The sequence below is a fragment of the Manis pentadactyla genome, chromosome 17, assembly GCF_030020395.1.
Source record: "Manis pentadactyla isolate mManPen7 chromosome 17, mManPen7.hap1, whole genome shotgun sequence".
Lineage (NCBI taxonomy): Eukaryota > Metazoa > Chordata > Mammalia > Pholidota > Manidae > Manis > Manis pentadactyla.
The window spans coordinates 27,817,848-27,824,206 of NC_080035.1; positions in this window are offsets into that span (position 1 = coordinate 27,817,848).

The window sequence follows — 6,359 nt, forward strand, 5'->3', positions numbered from 1 at the left end:
AAGAAGTGAAAGGACCAGAAAGCTTATTCAGAAAAATAATGGCTAAAATCTTCTCCCCATCACCAGTGCTACTTACCAGCTATGTCTAAGCCACCATTATTTTATGTTTGAATGTGTGTCAGAGTGGTTGTTTGCAACATGAAATTAATTGCATCATGTTTTTAAAACCCTCTAATTGTCCTACTTTTCTCTAACAGTTAAAGCTAAAATCTTTACAAAAGCCTCTGATAACCTATAGGATCTGACCTCCTATTATTTATCTCCTCTCCTACTAACCCCCAACAATGCCCTATTTCTTAATTATGCCAGGAATACTCCTGCAGCACCTTCTTTGCATTAACTGTTTCATATGCCTTAAATATTCACTCCCAGATATATACATGGGTTACTCCCCCATCTCTTTTAGTTTTACTCAAATGTCAAATTCTCAGTAAGGCTTACTGCAATGGCCTGCTGCTCCTCCACAGCCCTTCCACTGATGATTCTTTTTCCAATAGTAATTATCACTTTGTAAAATATAAACTACCTACTAATTATATTTATTTAAGTCCCTCCATTGAAATATTATCTTCATAAAGACTGATTGTTTTCTACTGAATTACCAGCTATCCTTGCCTAAAGTGTTGCCTATTGTATCTTGTATTCTAAATAAATATTTTTTAAATTATTGTTGAACAAAATTTTCTGAAGCTCTCTAGTAGACCACTGGTAACTGAAGATTAGAACTCAAGAAATCAGTCAGGGATGGAGGTAAATATTTAGGTAAATAATTGGTGAACATTACGGATCTTAACCAAAAAAACTAAGAACAAAGCAAAATCTACAGAATGACTAGAATTAAGGAACTGTAGCAAATTAAGTAAAAGTTAAGAGTAAGCATTTGGTGAATAAGACTTCTATCATTAGTTCATTTTAAAGAATTTAACTATAATTATTTTCCACTTAAAGAAGAATTACTAAAAATTTATGGAAAACCTGTTTAGGAGGATGTATTCCTTTGTATGTCTTCAACCCTAATGCCCAATGCATTTTTATTATAGTTGGTCAGCAAATGCTGAACAGATTTAGAGCACAATATTGAATTGACTAATTTAAATATTAATAAAGCAAATACATTTCTTAACATGAATGGAGAATGAAAATGTGTGGTTATTTAATGCAACTGCTGCCATTAAATTTTTAGATTTTATTTTGCTAATGGAAAAAATTGTCATCTATCTACTCTGTTAAAAAATCTGGGAATCCCTTTATATATAGTAAATGAAATTATTTGAATATTTATATCCTAGAAAGTAGATTAATGTAATTTACCAAATGTGTACAATTTTCACTTTTTAGTAGTCAATATTCTTTGCAACAATCCTACTTAACCATTTTTCCTATGTCACTGCCAAAGATACACTGGGAATCTCTAAACTGCTTGACAAAGACATTAAGGACTTACTTTATGGGCACTTTTATCTTGAGGTAAAAAATTGTTATTGACATTAAGAATATAATTCCAAGAGATTATGCAGTACTTGAAAGATAGCAGTTCAGTCACCTATTCAGGTAAATGCTATCTTTAAATGGATAAGGCAAATTTTAAAGTGAATGTGGATTGGTAAATGAAGGCACAGCCGTGAGAGTTGTATGGTAGGATGACAAACCTGTTCCATTTAATTAGTTTGTAATCAGAGTCTTAAAATATGTTCCTATGTGGCATAGTGCTTTATTTGCTCCACAGGAAAGTAGTGGGAAGCTTTGGGGTGATTTCTGAAAAATGCAGTTCGTTTTTTGAAAAGAAAAAAACTACTGTGAATTTTGAATGGTTATGACCTTACAAAGTTGAGAAGAAGATAGAAACCAATTAAAAGGTGGTTATGGAAACCTATCAGGAAAAATAATTCAGAAATAAAATATGATAGGTAATTAAGACTTCTGGTGACATTACAAGTCTGGCAAAGATTAGCAAGAAATATTAACAACAGATGCTAATGTTAAAGCTAGCCATGCTGGACAGAAATTGAAGAAAGTTATACTTAGATATTTGGAAAACTTTTTGACAGTAAGGTCAGTCAAACTGTAGAAAGTTTTACTAATGAGATAGATATGGCAAAGTCACTAACCATCTTTAAATAAAGTTTAGCCATATTAATGAAAATGGTAGGAAAGCTCTTGTTTGGAGTAGACATTTCTTCCAACATTATCACCTAGAATTTCCCATAGGTCACCAGTCTCTAGATAGCTGGCATTTTTAAAGACTGTCCTTAATCTTTCTCTCTAAACCTCAGGGCATCGGAAGCCCCTATTAAGAAAAGTGGGAATCGTGAAGTCAAAGATTCAAAATCTTGGTTTGCAACAAGTACAAAATTTAATATGGTGAATTAGGCATGCACAAAACAAAACAAAGTAAAACTTAAATTGTTTAATCTCCATGATCAAATTACTCAGTTTCCAAATGTATGGTAGAAAGTATTTTACAGCACATAGGTGCAACTCAAAAAATATATCCATTTTAAAATTGTTTTGTAACAGAATGGAATCATTATTTGATTCATACATCTTTGGATCAAGTTATAAATTTCTACTGTATTTATGTTAAAAATTTTCAGCTAAATCACAATACATTATAGCCATATCAGTGGGGAAAATTGTAAATTTTATATGTAATCTCTAAACCACAGACTTGAAAAAACTGACTAAATATTTTTGTAATGCAAATAAAAAGGTATGCAAATAGGGAGAGTTTAATTAGATCAAAGACAGATCTTTCAAGAACATAAAGAAATTCACTAAAAGAGAGAAATTACAAGAAAATACTATGTTTCTATCCTGTCCGGAGTAAGGGGAAAACTGGCAGTAGTTCAGTTATTTTAAATAGTGTTTTGCTTTAGATATACAATTCAGAATGGAAAGCCCAATTTCCTTCATTTATCTGGGGACACAAATAAGTTGTTCTGTGTTTTCTTTTTTTTAACAGCACAGCTTATGATATTTGTAAACAAGAAGGAAATCTCCTGCCAAAATTGTATCAAAATTAAATAATGTTTATTAGTAACTAAATTAAAGCACTTGAGTTTTATTTAGATGCATTCACTATGTCTACAACTATTCACATGTTAAGTCATTTTTTTAGTCACTGTGTTGGGCACCAGTTATCTAAGGATGGAATCTACAAGAACCTCATATAATTCAGTTGCAAGTCATTTTCAAGGATAACTCATAAGGAAATTTTACGCACTTTTATTTAAGTATGCTTTCAGAGATCAATTTTTTTTCTTTATAGTCTCTTTATAGTTTCTTTTCACATAAAAAATATACAGTAACTGCTTGGAACACACACTGCATTTCACATGGATTCTACGCATATCCTTCAGGCACCAAGTTGTCCATGGGAATGACTGAATTCTCATTGGTTTTATATAGACCATTCAAAAAAGTTGATACGTCTCCTAGTAATAACTAGTGGGTCAGGCACAGTGTTGAACATTTTCTGTATGTTGTACTCTCAGTAGCCCTATGAGTGCCTCTTTATGTAGATATGGTAACTGAATCTAAGAGAGGTTTGTGACTTGCCCAGGGCTAAAATTGTATAAATTGTCAGGGACATGATTTCAACTCTTGGATGGCCTGACTCCTAAGACCGCTCATAACTACTTTACTATGTCTAGCCAGTCATGGATTAACTGATCTTCCAAGAAAGTTCCCAAACCAAAAACCTGCAATGTGTGCAAATTCCCCAACAACTGTTTGCTGATTTGGATTGCTGTATAATTGGACACCTTCAAATATATATTTAAACATACTATAGGTTTAGTTTGTCCATCATGCTAGTCATTATGCAACAAATTTTGAAAACTAGACACCACTGGGCCTAATTGGGAAAATAGCATTGAAGAGACCTTTTTTTCCTCAGGCGAATGTACTTTTTTATTTTTAATACTACTAAAATGGAGGGTAGGAAATCAGCCTAATTAGACAAGGAATACAAGTAGACAGTGAATGGTAAGATTGAGAGAGTGACTGCTCCTTACAAAAGCTGTTGCCATCTGAAATGCTGCCGCTTCAGCTGATGCACACAACCTTTGCTGCTGTGATTGCTCCACACTGGGCTGGTTTTTCCCCGGATATTATTTCCCAGTGTTCTGCAGCCATGCTTCATTACTTGAAATCGTTCCTCAATGTATCTGCAGCATGTTCCTTCAGCTTGCTCTACTTGAGATCACCCCACTTCAGCTCACCATACAGCAGCTGGGCAGCTATCCTGCTGTCACCCATTTTTCACACTTCTGCAGTCCAGTGGAGCTGCACGGTAGCAACTATAACTTCACTGCTGTTGGGTTGGCTGTATTCCAGGACTTTGTGGTGGTGAATATGTCCCTACTTGTGATGCTAACTAAAATCAACATTAAACGTAATGACCAATATTCGGCTCATTTTAAAGTTATGGCATGTTAGTAAACATTCATATGCCTTTACACTCCATATAATCTCTCTCATTAATCAAACTATTCAAATCGTTCATTTGTAATGTATTCCTCTTAGCAGGATTTAAATATAGCATTATTAATACGTTAGAAAATTGAACAACAGATGCAGATACCTTCACATTATAGGCTGTTGATAGATTATGTATTAATCAACAAAATTTCTGGTGAAATATTCAGCAATTTTGCAATGTGCAATTGTGAAAAAAAAATAAGCACTAACTATCCATAGTAAATATTAAGGTTTCACCAGACAAAATACATGTAGAATCACAAATATTCTCATAAGCATCCCTGATTTATGCAAAAATATTCAGAGTCCCAACTTATATTTTATAAAGTTATCAGAAAGAGACCTGATAGGAATAAAAAATATGAATTTAGTCACGAATATGTTTGAAATATTGGTCTGTGTTTTATGTTCCAAACATAGCTAAACATCTAAAAATTGTAAGCTATCATATTGCATAAGTTATTCCACAGCTGACTTGATATTCAGTTTTCACACACTTCCACATTAAAAACTCATAAATTATAGTTAACACGAAATGGTTAAATATATAAAAGATCATTAGCATTTTCCATTCATATTCAGTATGTGATGAAGTTTATTAGTTTCCTTATATGAAACAATATCATAATAAAAACAGATTGTGACTGAGATGGTACATCAGAAACTTCAGTGGAGGGTCCGCAAGTACTATAAGTACTGCCAGGAAAAGCACCATTGATTGATTGTGACAGTATTAGCATATTGGTAGGCAATAGACCATTTAATTACTGTAAATGATATAGTTTCTTTGACTAAAAGCTAATTCTCATATACCATTAGTACATAATTTCATGATTGGTCATGTTAATAATTCTTCTCTGGAAGGTGGGAGGAATGAATAAAGGCTAAAGTTGTAATTGGTAAAGGATCAGCAGTTATGCATATTAGTCAGAATAGAGGGGAGGTTGGCCTTTTTGAGTTTTGGAAAATGTTCTTGACTTGTTCTGTGCTCAGGTACGGAGTGGTCTTATTTATGTCTGACCCTTCCTGCTCACAGTGGTCTTGCCTTATTGAATATACTATGAAGTTGTTTATATTAAATAGTAAAACCCCATGACCTGGCTGGAAGTGCCAAGCCAGCTCCCAGCAACACCAAGACATAAATGATAGTGTCAGGTCATCTCCCAGTTCTCAGTGGCTACTTTTCTCTTGGTCAAAGTTAATAGTCTAAGGAGACTAAAGCACATCATAGAGAATATTTTCAAACACAGATAATGATAAAATAAGGATTCCAGTATGTTGTTTTGTGCACTGTACCACCATATTTTTCTTTATCCTCAAATAGGGGGTTTAGCCCGTTGCCTACTTCTCTACCCGACCCAGCTCTGCCACGTCATCACACTGTCATCCAGCATGATGCACAGCCATATTTGTTGTAGTTATCATAAATGATAAAAATTATGCACATAACATGTAGTTAAAAGTTAATGCTAACTAGAGTGTAGGTTACACATATGCAACTGGTAAATAATCTTCCAAAAATGTAAATTGTGAATTGCTGTTTTATAAACTTCTGTTATGCACACAGCAGATATTTATTTTCAGTCAGTTCAGCTTCTTCCTAACCCCCCATCCCCATTTGCTTCAGTTTCCTGTGAGTTGAGCAGAAGTTACAAGGGCCTAAGATTTTGGAAGATTATTGTATGATTTGGTGTATGATAATCTAATATCACTGATTTATACAGAGAGAACTATTTGTGCAGCTGATCTTTACAAGTGCACACATTTCACACCTGTTCCCTCCTCATTTGTACAGTAAAATATGTCAAGTTCATTGGCAACATGCCCATGGGCATACCGGAGTCACTGAAAATTCAGTAGGCTGCTTCAGACACACC